The sequence below is a fragment of the Thalassophryne amazonica genome, chromosome 10 (assembly GCF_902500255.1).
Source record: "Thalassophryne amazonica chromosome 10, fThaAma1.1, whole genome shotgun sequence".
NCBI classification, from domain to species: Eukaryota; Metazoa; Chordata; class Actinopteri; order Batrachoidiformes; family Batrachoididae; genus Thalassophryne; species Thalassophryne amazonica.
Window position 1 is genome coordinate 89485919 of NC_047112.1, and position 14484 is coordinate 89500402.

A 14484-nucleotide genomic window follows, 5' to 3' on the forward strand; every position below is an offset into this window, starting at 1 on the left:
AATACATCACAGACATATTGAGAACTGAAATACCTGATCTCTGGACTCCCTGACCTCACAAAAGAAGGTATTTAAGAAATATAATAAAGTATAAATATCAAGTGTAGAGATCTAACAGCTGTAAAAAAAAATATATATATATAGTATATAGTATTGTTATATATATATATAGTATTGTTGATCTAGTTGATCTTGATCTAGTTACCTAGATAACGATTTGTTTCACAGTGTAATCTTCACGTGCCTTAACTAAAGCACTCCCTCTGCTGAATCACCTCTAAATTATTTACACATTATTCACTTTGTGTGTCTTTTAGGAATCCGCTAGCTTAGCGCAGCTACTAGCTCTTAGCCGGTTTAGCATGGCGGCTTCTCCTGTCTCTCCCGCACTTTTCTGCTCTGGGTGTGAAATGTTTAGTTATTCCTCGGCCTCCTTTAGCAGTAATGGTACTTGTAATAAGTGCAGCTTATTCGTAGCTTGGGAGGCCAGGCTGGGCGAATTGGAGACTCGGCTCCGCACCATGGAAAATTCTACAGCTAGCCAGGCCCCTGTAGTCAGTGCGGACCAAGGTAGCTTAGCTGCCGTTAGTTTCCCTCTGGCAGATCCCGAGCAGCCGGGAAAGCAGGCCGACTGGGTGACTGTGAGGAGGAAGCGTAGTTCTAAACAGAAGCCCCGTGTACACCGCCAACCCGTTCACATTTCTAACCGTTTTTCCCCACTCGACGACACACCCGCCGAGGATCAAACTCTGGTTATTGGTGACTCTCTGTTTTGAGAAATGTGAAGTTAGCGACACCAGCAACCATAGTCAATTGTCTTCCGGGGGCCAGAGCAGACGACATTGAAGGAAATTTGAAACTGCTGGCTAAGGCTAAGCATAAATTTGGTAAGATTGTAATTCACGTCAGCAGTAATGACACCTGGTTACGCCAATCGGAGGTCACTAAAATTAACATTGAATCGGTGTGTAACTTTGCAAAAACAATGTCGGACTCTGTAGTTTTCTCTGGGCCCCTCCCCAATTGGACCAGGAGTGACATGTTTAGCTGCATGTTCTCCTTGAATTGCTGGCTGTCTGAGTGGTGTCCAAAAAATGAGGTGGGCTTCATAGATAACTGGCAAAGCTTCTGGGGAAAACCTGGTCTTGTTAGGAGAGACGGCATCCATCCCACTTTGGATGGAGCAGCTCTCATTTCTAGAAATCTGGCCAGTTTTCTTAAATCCTCCAAACCGTGACTATCCAGGGTTGGGACCAGGAAGCAGAGTTGTAGTCTTACACACCTCTCTGCAGCTTCTCTTCCCCTGCCATCCCCTCATTACCCCATCCCCGTAGAGACGGTGCCTGCTCCCAGACCACCAATAACCAGCAAAAATCTATTTAAGCATAAAAATTCAAAAAGAAAAAATAATATAGCACCTTCAACTGCACCACAGACTAAAACAGTTAAATGTGGTCTATTAAACATTAGGTCTCTCTCTTCTAAGTCCTTGTTAGTAAATGATATAATAATTGATCAACATATTGATTTATTCTGCCTTACAGAAACCTGGTTACAGCAGGATGAATATGTTAGTTTAAATGAGTCAACACCCCCGAGTCACACTAACTGCCAGAATGCTTGTAGCACGGGCCGAGGCGGAGGATTAGCAGCAGTCTTCCATTCCAGCTTATTAATTAATCAAAAACCCAGACAGAGCTTTAATTCATTTGAAAGCTTGACTCTTAGTCTTGTCCATCCAAATTGGAAGTCCCAAAAAACAGTTTTATTTGTTATTATCTATCGTCCACCTGGTCATTACTGTGAGTTTCTCTGTGAATTTTCAGACCTTTTGTCTGACTTAGTGCTTAGCTCAGATAAGATAATTATAGTGGGCGATTTTAACATCCCCACAGATGCTGAGAATGACAGCCTCAACACTGCATTTAATCTATTATTAGACTCTATCGGTTTTGCTCAAAAAGTAAATGAGTCCACCCACCACTTTAATCATATCTTAGATCTTGTTCTGACTTATGGTATGGAAATTGAAGACTTAACAGTATTCCCTGAAAACTCCCTTCTGTCTGATCATTTCTTAATAACATTTACATTTACTCTGATGGACTACCCAGCAGTGGGGAATAAGTTTCATTACACTAGAAGTCTTTCAGAAAGCGCTGTAACTAGGTTTAAGGATATGATTCCTTCTTTATCTTCTCTAATGCCATATACCAACACAGTGCAGAGTAGCTACCTAAACTGTGTAAGTGAGATAGAGTATCTCGTCAATAGTTTTACATCCTCATTGAAGACAACTTTGGATGCTGTAGCTTCTCTGCAAAAGAGAGCTTTAAATCAGAAGTGCCTGACTCCGTGGTATAACTCACAAACTCGCAGCTTAAAGCAGATAACCCGTAAGTTGGAGAGGAAATGGCATCTCACTAATTTAGAAGATCTTCACTTAGCCTGGAAAAAGAGTCTGTTGCTCTATAAAAAAGCCCTCTGTAAAGCTAGGACATCTTACTACTCATCACTAATTGAAGAAAATAAGAACAACCCCAGGTTTCTTTTCAGCACTGTAGCCAGGCTGACAAAGAGTCAGAGCTCTATTGAGCCGAGTATTCCTTTAACTTTAACTAGTAATGACTTCTGACTTTCTTTGCTAATAACATTTTAACTATTAGAGAAAAAATTACTCATAACCATCCCAAAGACATATCGTTATCTTTGGCTGCTTTCAGTGATGCCGGTATTTGGTTAGACTCTTTCTCTCCGATTGTTCTGTCTGAGTTATTTTCATTAGTTACTTCATCCAAACCATCAACATGTTTATTAGACCCCATTCCTACCAGGCTGCTCAAGGAAGCCCTACCATTATTTAATGCTTCGATATTAAATATGATCATTCTATCTTTGTTAGTTGGCTATGTACCACAGGCTTTTAAGGTGGCAGTAATTAAACCATTACTTAAAAAGCCATCACTTGACCCAGCTATCTTAGCTAATTATAGGCCAATCTCCATCCTTCCTTTTCTCTCAAAAATTCTTGAAAGGGTAGTTGTAAAACAGCTAACTGATCATCTGCAGAGGAATGCTCTATTTGAAGAGTTTCAGTCAGGTTTTAGAATTCATCATAGTACAGAAACAGCATTAGTGAAGGTTACAATGATCTTCTTATGGCCTCAGACAGTGGACTCATCTCTGTGCTTGTTCTGTTAGACCTCAGTGCTGCTTTTGATACTGTTGACCATAAAATTTTATTACAGAGATTAGAGCATGCCATAGGTATTAAAGGCACTGCGCTGCGGTGGTTTGAATCATATTTATCTAATAGATTACAATTTGTTCATGTAAATGGGGAATCTTCTTCACAGACTAAGGTTAATTATGGAGTTCCACAAGGTTCTGTGCTAGGACCAATTTATTCACTTTATACATGCTTCCCTTAGGCAGTATTATTAGACGGCATTGCTTAAATTTTCATTGTTACGCAGATGATACCCAGCTTTATCTATCCATGAAGCCAGAGGACACACACCAATTAGCTAAACTGCAGGATTGTCTTACAGACATAAAGACATGGATGACCTCTAATTTCCTGCTTTTAAACTCAGATAAAACTGAAGTTATTGTACTTGGCCCCACAAATCTTAGAAACATGGTGTCTAACCAGATCCTTACTCTGGATGGCATTACCCTGACCTCTAGTAATACTGTGAGAAATCTTGGAGTCATTTTTGATCAGGATATGTCATTCAAAGCGCATATTAAACAAATATATAGGACTGCTTTTTTGCATTTACGCAATATCTCTAAAATTAGAAAGGTCTTGTCTCAGAGTGATGCTGAAAAACTAATTCATGCATTTATTTCCTCTAGGCTGGACTATTGTAATTCATTATTATCAGGTTGTCCTGAAAAGCCTTCAGTTAATTCAAAATGCTGCAGCTAGAGTACTAACGGGGACTAGAAGGAGAGATCATATCTCACCCATATTGGCCTCTCTTCATTGGCTTCCTGTTAATTCTAGAATAGAATTTAAAATTCTTCTTCTTACTTATAAGGTTTTGAATAATCAGGTCCCATCTTATCTTAGGGACCTCATAGTACCATATCACCCCAGTAGAGCGCTTCGCTCTCAGACTGCAGGCTTACTTGTAGTTCCTAGGGTTTGTAAGAGTAGAATGGGAGGCAGAGCCTTCAGCTTTCAGGCTCCTCTCCTGTGGAACCAGCTCCCAATTCAGATCAGGGAGACAGACACCCTCTCTACTTTTAAGATTAGGCTTAAAACTTTCCTTTTTGCTAAAGCTTATAGTTAGGGCTGGATCAGGTGACCCTGAACCATCCCTTAGTTATGCTGCTATAGACTTAGACTGCTGGGGGGTTCCCATGATGCACCCAGTGTTTCTTTTTATTCACCTCCTTTTGCTCTGTATGCACCACTCTGCATTTACAACCCCTGGCAAAAATTATGGAATCACCGGCCTCGGAGGATGTTCATTCAGTTGTTTAATTTTGTAGGAAAAAGCAGATCACAGACATGACACAAAACTAAAGTCATTTCAAATGGCAACTTTCTGGCTTTAAGAAACACTATAAGAAATCAAGAAAAAAAGATTGTGGCAGTCAGTAACGGTTACTTTTTTAGACCAAGCAGAGGAAAAAAATATGGAATCACTCAATTCTGAGGAAAAAATTATGGAATCACCCTGTAAATTTTCATCCCCAAAACAAACACCTGCATCATATCAGATCTGCTTGTTAGTCTGCATCTAAAAAGGAGTGATCACACCTTGGAGAGCTGTTGCACCAAGTGGACTGACATGAATCATGGCTCCAACACGAGAGATGTCAATTGAACCAAAGGAGAGGATTATCAAACTCTTAAAAGAGGGTAAATCATCACGCAATGTTGCAAAAGATGTTGGTTGTTCACAGTCAGCTGTGTCTAAACTCTGGACCAAATACAAACAACATGGGAAGGTTGTTAAAGGCAAACATACTGGTAGACCAAGGAAGACATCAAAGCGTCAAGACAGAAAACTTAAAGCAATATGTCTCAAAAATCGAAAAATGCACAACAAAACAAATGAGGAACGAATGGGAGGAAACTGGAGTCAACGTCTGTGACCGAACTGTAAGAAACCGCCTAAAGGAAATGGGATTTACATACAGAAAAGCTAAACAAAAGCCATCATTAACACCTAAACAGAAAAAAACAAGGTTACAATGGGCTAAGGAAAAGCAATCGTGGACTGTGGATGACTGGATGAAAGTCATATTCAGTGATGAATCTCGAATCTGCATTGGGCAAGGTGATGATGCTCCAACTTTTGTTTGGTGCCGTTCCAATGAGATTTATAAAGATGACTGCCTGAAGAGAACATGTAAATTTCCACAGTCATTGATGATATGGGGCTGCATGTCAGGTAAAGGCACTGGGGAGATGGCTGTCATTACATCATCAATAAATGCACAAGTTTACGTTGATATTTTGGACAATTGAAAGGATGTTTGGGGATGATTAAATCATTTTTCAAGATGATAATGCATGTTGCCATAGAGCAAAAACTGTGAAAACATTCCTTGCAAAAAGACACATAGGGTCAATGTCAACGAGCAGATCTGATTTGATGCAGGTGTTAATTTGGGGGATGAAAATTTACAGGATGATTCCATAATTTATTCCTCAGAATTGAGTGATTACATATTTTTTTCCTCTGCTTGGTCTAAAAAAGTAACAGTTACTGATTGTCACAATCTTTTTTTCTTGATTTCGTATAGTGTCTTAAAGCCAGAAAGTTGCCATTTGAAAGTTTTGTGTCATGTCTGTGATCTGCTTTTTTTCTACAAAATTAAACAACTGAATGAACATCCTCCGAGGCCAGTGATTCCATAATTTTTGCCAGGGGTTGTAATCATTAGTGATTGATCTCTGCTCCCCTCCACAGCATGTCTTTTTCCTGGTTCTCTCCCTCAGCCCCAACCAGTCCCAGCAGAAGACTGCCCCTCCCTGAGCCTGGTTCTGCTGGAGGTTTCTTCCTGTTAAAAGGGAGTTTTTCCTTCCCACTGTCGCCAAGTGCTTGCTCACAGGGGGTCGTTTTGACTGTTGGGGTCTTTACGTAATTATTGTATGGACTTGCCTTACAATATAAAGTGCCTTGGGGCAACTGTTTGTTGTGATTTGGGTCTATATAAATAAAATTGATTGATTGATTGATTATTTTGTGTGTGTCTGTGTGTGTGTGTGTGTATATATATATATATATATATATATATATATATATATATATATATAGCCAGATAAAAGCCTCATTGAAATTAAAAATCTCTTTTCCAAGAGTGACCTGGCCAAGAAGGCAGCATAACAACATGGTGACAAAGAGACACTTTCATACATAACAAACATACTGCAGTGGCCCTGCAGTAATGTTCATGTTATTATGTTTTATCTGTTCAGTGTTCTGTGTTTATTGGCTGTCTGACGCATCGAAAGAGAGAGGGTGAGTGGGGAGAGTGAAAAAAAAAAAGACCGGGGAGTTGTTCTGTGCTGAGCTCTGAGTGGCCCCGCTAACTTGCATCAACAGCTTGCAGATGCTATGGCGGCGCAGTGAGGGAACGCCGAGGGAACTCTCATCTGAGAGTCAAAGATGAGGGTATGGACTGTTTATGAGGGTACGTTAGGACCTGACACAGAGCTTGCCCATCTTCAGAGCACTTGGCCCACCTGAGACGGACAGCCAGGAGGCTAGCTGCTGAAGCCAACTTTTGCTCGTTGATAGACCCCAAGACCACACCCACCAACCTCAAGAGCAACAGAGGTGCAACATGGGAGGGAACCCCCGCTCCAAGCTTCTCCTCCTACACCCTTGTTCCCCACCCCAACTGAGATATAGCCCCACAGGTGAGGTGGACAGACTGGCCTCACCGTGGACAGCACCGTTGCTTAGTGGTTAGCACTGTTGCCTCACAGCAAGAAGGTCATGGGATTGATGCCCTCCTGTGGCCTTTCTATATGGAGTTTGCATGTTCTCCCCGTGTTTATGTGGGTTTCCTCCGGGTGCTCCGGTTTCCTCCCACATTTAAAGACATGCAGGTTGGGTGAATTGGTTAGGTGAATCAAGGTATGCCCCCGCTGTCTTCCCTTGGCACATCAGGCAGCCACTGAAGGCACAATTGACGAAATACTGAAGGCTGAGATTGAGCCATCTGACAGCCCAGGGGCCTCAGGGATTGTGATGGTCAATCAGAAGAACAGTTCAAAGACAAGGTTCTGTGTCGACTACAGACAACTAAACAGTGTGACAAAGAAAGACCCATACCCTCTGCCTCGCATTGACAAGGCCCTGGACTTGGTGTCCGGCTTCTCCTTTTTGGACCTACGCAGTGGGTATTGGCAGGTGTCCCCTCAGCCCTGAAGCCAGACCAAAGACTGCTTTCTGTAACGGCAGAGGGTTGTGGCAGTTTCAAGTCCTCTGCTTTGGCCTGTGCTACGCCCCGGCCACGTTCAAAAGACTGATGAAAAAGGTGTTGGCTGACATCCCTTGACAGGAATGTCTCGTCTACTTGGACGATATCTTGGTCCATGGGAGTCCTTCCAGACAGCCTTGGGGGGCATGTGGTGGGTTCTACAGAGGATAGCAGCAGCAAGTCTGAAGTTTCACCCTGACAAGTGCTGCTTCATGAGGAAAGTGTTGGAGTTTTAGGACACAGAGAGTCTGGGGAGAGGGCATTGGCACTTTGGAGGAGAAAGTGCAGGCCGTGAAAGGCTGGCTGGTCCCCACTGACCTGCGTAAGCTGAAGAGATTCAGTGGGCTGACGTCCTACTATTGGCGGTTTGTCTTCAGCTTTTGCACCTCTGTTCTGCCTGCACAGGAAAGACAGTGACTTTTCTTGGACACCCGAATGCAAGCAGGCCTTCAGCTCTTAGAAGAACGCTTTGACTGAGTCCCCCATTCTTACCTCTCCAGACCCCAACCTGCCATTTGTCCTGAACACAGATGCTTGTGATGTTGGGATGGGGGCAGTGTTGAGCCAAGTGGGGCAAGGGGAGAGAAAGGGGTGGCATACGTCAGTAAAACCCTCAACAAAGCTAAACGGTGCTATTATGTGACACGCCGAGAGCTATTGTGAGTGCAATAAGCCACTTCAAGTACTACCTGTGCAGCCTTCCTTTTTCTGTCTGAACTGATCATGCAGCCCTCCAGTGGTTAATGTCTTTCAAGGATGCCAAAAGCACAGACAGCACACTGGCTGGAAGAACTGGCACCATATGTCTTTCAAGTGGAATACAGGGCTGGAGACCACCATGCCAATACTGGCGCCATGTCCTGGCGCCCCTGTGCTCCTAATGGCTGCCGATATTGTGACAAGACTTTGTAAGGTGGGGTGGGGGGTGGGGGGGTAGTGTAGTGACCCTGCAGTAATGTTTGTGTTATAATGTTTTATCTGTTCGGTGTTCTCTGTATTTATGGGCTGTCTGGTGCATCAAAGGAGAGAGGGGGAGTGGAGAGAGTGAAAAAAAAGACCGGGGAGTTGTTCTGTGCTGAGCTGTGAGCATTGTTTGTTATTGGCACGTGGTTACTGCCAACAGTAACCATTATTTTGCTGCAGAATAAAGAACCATTCCAACACACACACACATATATATATATATATATATATATATATATATATATATATATATATATATATATATATATATATATATATATATATATATATATATATATATATATATATAGTATGTTCATTAGTATGCATTGTCCCATTTCAAATAAATGTGACTTGATTTGACTTGAATTATTTCCGATTCTTGCTTGATGTACAATTTCAGTTGTTCAACAGTCAAGACAAAAATAGACAAAAACGTGTGTGTGTGTGTGTATATATAAGAGTCCCTCAGGATTTCCCTCCAAATTATTGTTTTAGTTTACATATATTTATTGGGGCAAGAGAGACAATAAATCCACAATCTATGTGAAAATTGAAAACTGTTTTTAAAAATGACTTGGTGTTTTAAAACATTTGAAACACTACATTGATGACATCTAATGGACAATTATGGAAGATGCCCCCTCCCCCCAAAAAAATCAAGCTAGACTCTCGGTGGGGATGGATAAATGTTTACTCTTTTTTTGCCATTATGAGCTGAAATAGTCGTAATCACATTTTCAGCTCGATCTGTGAAGGATCAGAAACTCCCTCTGCGTCTGCATATAAATCTTGCTGCTCATTTCAGCCATTGAGAATAATTGCACTTAATTCACTTTAACTGAGAGTCTTGCTTCTCTCTGATAAGCTGTCATCATGCTGCTATCATCATCTCAGTCAAACAAATTCTTTAGAGGCTTGTAAAGATCTCATGGAGCAAAATTCATATACTCAATCAACACCAAGGAAGCTAATTATATGATACTTTAAATTTTCATCCACACAGTATCACTTGGATTCTTTCTGCTGTTGGGATAACTTTAATTTACTCGGGTTCAATTAGACAGTCAGTGAAGTTCTTGAATGTAAATACAGCTAAGTCTGTCTGTCTGTCTGTCCGTCTGTCTCACCATGCATACTGAAGTGGAACTCAGATAATGACTGAGTGTATAGTGTAGTCCATCACTGTTAATTTGAGTACAATTATAACTAAATTGAATTCATTTTTTTGTAGGAATTACAGCGCATTAGTTTTTGGCCCCATTTATTAAAGCATTCAACAACATTTAGACAATTGTCTGCTGTTTTTGTCCACATATGGTTTCCCCTCATTATTTCATTAACAGATCAGCAGATAAACAGTCTACAGGTGGTTGCTGGTATTGCATGTTTCTCAGAGCTGCATTTTTTTCAAAGGGTTGATGCAAACCCTGTACATTCTACACACCCCAGTATGTGCAAGTAAATATACAGTGCTGTGAAAAAGGTAGCGCCCCTTGAGCTTTTACATGTTTGACATTATGTAGGACAGGGGTGGCCAAGTTTGGTCCTCGAGAGCCACCTTCCTGACACTCTTAGTTGTCTCCCTGCTCCAACACACCTGAATCCAATGAAAGGCTCATTAAAAGTCTGCTAACAAGTCTTTCATTGGATTCAGGTGTGTTCTAGCAGGGAGACAACTAAGAGTGTCAAGAAGGTGGCTCTCGAGGACCAAACTTGGCCACCCCTGATGTAGGACATCAAATAAATAAATAAAATAATGACAATAACAACATAAGTCCCTTACAGCTGCTCCCTCCTTTTCACTCAGGGTCACCACAGCATATCTAAGGTGGATCTGCAGGTCGATTTGACACAAGTTCCACACTGGATGCCCTTTCTAACGCAACTCCACATTACAGGGGGACAGATGATAAGTGTGGGATTTGAACTGGGAACCTTCTGCATTGAAACCAAGCACACTAACCACTTGGCCACCACTCCTGCTAAAAGACCAACAAACAAATAATAATAATAATAATGATAATAAAATAATAATAAATTAAAGCTTTTTATATTACAATTTCTAAAATGATGCCCTTTAAATTCACAGTGAAAAGTAATCTCTACATCATGAACTAAAATAAATAAAAATCTAAAAGCCAAAACGATGGTGAGAATAAGTAAGTGTCCCCTTTATTAGAACACACATAAATCATCACTTTTACATTCAGTTTTCTTCAGACAAGTCAGGGGATGGATACATGAAAATTTCCAAGGCACTGATTATGTCTTGAACTTTGCTTACATCACTTATGAAGTAATACAAACAGTATGGCACTCTATGGTAAAGCAGTGTGGAGCAGACAGTTCTCAATACAAGAAGGAGACGAATGAAGAAAGACAACCAGACAACCCTAAATAAGTTATAGGCTTCTGTGGCTGCGACTGGAGAAATGGTGAACAGTGCAAGTTCTGAATTTTGTATCACCAGTTACACAGCTTCACAATGAAATGGTAGAGAGAAGGATTAAAAAAAGAAGAAAACTTGAAAGTTCAGCTACAATTTGCCAGAAGGCACATCGGAGATGCAAGCCTAGATTTGATCTGTTTTATTGAAAGAAAATTCTACTCTGCTCCACTCCAATATGAAGCCATGAGTGGTGATGTAAAATGCAAAACTTGCACTATGCACAGTTTCTTTGTAACTTTTTGCACTGTCACCTCCACACACACACAAAAAAAACGAGGTGTAAAAATGATGGTGTACATGTGTTCTACACACACACACACACACACACACACACACACACACACACACACACACACACACACACACACACACACACACACACACACACACACACACACACACACACACACACACACACTCATCTTCAACCACTTATTGATCAGGTTGTGGGGGGCTGGAGACTATCCCAACAGTCAAGGCATGAGGCGGGGTACACCCTGGACAGGACGCCAGTCTGTTGGAGAGCCACATATAGACAAACAAACACATTCACGCACACCTAGACACTAAGAAATAAAGCATTCAATTTAATTGTTAAAGTTAAGGTAACTTTTTCCACATAACAGTGTCAATTAAGTGCAAAACAATATTGTAGTTGAAATTAATTAAATCAAATTAAACATTATTATTTAAATCCCTAAAATTAACAATTGCAAGTATATTGAAAACAATAGCATTAATTACATTTAAAACCCCCTGTGTTTCACTTCTTAAAGTGAATTTTTAAAGTTTCCAATTCACCTAACCTGCATGTCTTTAGATGTGGGAGGAAGTCAGAGCACCCAGAGGGAACCCACACAAACACAGGGAGAACATGTAAACTCCCACACAGAAAGGACACAGGTGGGAATCGATCCCATGACTTTCTCGCTGTGAGGCAACAGTGCTAACCACTAAGGCAACAGTGCTGCCTACATGTGTGCTGCTAAATTTAAGACTTTTTTCTTTTAATTCATGATGTAGTGATTGCTTTTCACTGTGAGTTGAAAGGGCAGAATTTTACAAGTTTTATGTAATACAAAACACCTTTATTATTTATTTATTTATTTTGATGTCCTGAAAAATTTCAAACATGTTAAAAAAAAGCTCAAGGGGGCACTGACATTTTCACAGCACTGTACATATGTCTGTAAAGGTGTTTCTTGCCTATGTATGACTTAATTATGAATCAATTAATCACAAATATTTTGCTGATCAATATGTCCTTTAGTTCATTAACCTGTTATATTCTGACCAATTTTGTTCCATCAAGGCTCTTGGTTGCTGAGTTATACAAAAAAAAGTATTTTTGCATATGTTTATTTGGCCTTAACTAGTGAACAATCTACTCCAAAATCCAATTACCTCTAGATATCTATTCAAGTCATATTCCTACAAGGTTAGAAGGAGACCCGTCCAGCTGTTTTTGAGTTATCTTACGTATGTACGCATGCACGCGCGCACACACACACACACACACACACACACACACACACACACACACACACACACACACACACACACACACACACACACACACACACACACACACACACACACACACACATCAGTGAAAACAATTCCTTGCTCTCACAGCAGGGTCATTATTTAAAGAGACAAGTGAGGGAAGTCACCAAAGCATCATAAGAACTTCACCAGTCACAGCTTCATGCTGAAGTGGAACAGAGAAAGATGATAAACTAGAGCACCGTGCTCGTAGAGCGCAAACCTCTGTCAAGACACGCTTCCAATTCCACAAAATTTTACCTTGGAAAATATTTCAAGGTCAAAGTCCTGTTAGAAGTGGCTTTTCACAAGTTAAATAAGATGTGATCAAATGTCAGGAGCAGTGTTGCCACAGTTACTTTGATAAAGTAATCCAATTACTGATTACTGATTACTCCTTGAAAAAGTAACTTAGTTACTTTACTGATTACTCAATTGTAAAAGTAACTAAGTTAGATTACTAGTTACTTTTTTAGTTACTTTCCCCAGCTGCCGCCAACAACCCTCTGCCACCTCAACATGATAATGATACCTGTTTTGCCAAAACTCACTTTATAGTCACCCTTTCTTGACTTCAATGAAAATAAATACTTGTTTTATAAAAAGTAAAATAATCTTTCTTGACCTCATATTTAACTGTTGACAGCACTGTAACAGTAAAACTTGCAATTTCTAACCTACATTGTAAATGTAACTATTAAATTCTAACATTTTTGTAACATTTAAATTCTCTATAAACATTTTACTTGTCAAAATTATTATTATTTTAAGTAGTATTAGTAGTTGTAGTAAAAAAACAAAAAACAAAATAAAAAACGGCTTCAAAACTGGACCTTTAATCTAGGGGTGTTGTGGGGGAGGGGGGCACATCCCTGCCCCACGCCCCCATTCCACCTGGATTCGCCTCTGCTTTGGCGTTTGCGCACAAAGAATGGATAACATTTATTTATGCAGAAAACATGACCAGATTTACAGGTAAGAAAGTTTTATTGTGTTTTCACATCATGTGGTCCTCAGAAAGAGAGTTTAGGTGCATTTGAGTGGAAAACAGTGTTAGTTGTTGAGGCGTCGCGGAGGATCAGCTGTTTTTAACGAGACGATACAGAGCGGCTCAGCTCAGAATTATAAATAAATGAGAAAAATAAAGCATAAAAAATGACTTTGTAAAGCTCAGTGCAGGTGTGCTGTTTTCACCGCGCTTTAAGAGGTGAGAACGAGTCGTAGCTGATAAAAAGCTCACAGCTCGCTTAAAGTGGGCAGTTCAGTCGAACCCCGACCATCTGCCTACAGACCAAGTTTACTGCTGCTGTCGACCCACAATGCAAAAATAATAGTAACGCACAGTGACTTGGAGAAGTAATTTTAATCTGATTACTCATTTGGAAAGATTAATGCGTTAGATTACTCGTTACAAAAAAAGTGGTTAGATTAGAGTAACACCGGCATCACTGGTCAGGAGTATGTATTTAATTCATGCACTTGAATCAAAGTTTTTTTTTTTTTTTCACCATTTTCAGTTTCTGAGTTCTTTTTCAGTTAATTTTCACAGAACATTGGTTATCTCTGCTATGCACAATTTGTCATTGTTTTTTGGCACTTTGTTTCTGACTGATAACTGGAAGACAGACAAACAGGCATAAAATTGGAACCTCCATCCAATTTTGGTAGTGTAGGTAAATCCATAACAGAAAAATGAGAGTGGTTGAGGCACTTTTAATTGAGATATAATGCAAAATGTACAACAAATAGGCTTTTCAATATTAAATTCAAATGTCCACAAAATCCACAATCTGGATCAGATGCAGATCAAACTTTGTCAGACGATAGTGAGTGCCAGTCTGTACCTCACTTTCAAATATGAGAGTGATTGAGGCACGTTTGATTAAGATATAATATAATCCTTCCTCTGAGCAAGTGCTAATTAGCAGTGAAATTAGATCATCTGCTAATTGGCTCAATAATAAACTGTGAAAACCAGAGGAACGGGTCATCTTTATTTCCGCTGTCTTTGTGCCGTGACCTCTGACTGACGGTGCGCGTGCACACACACCTGTCTGCGGGTGACTAGACCG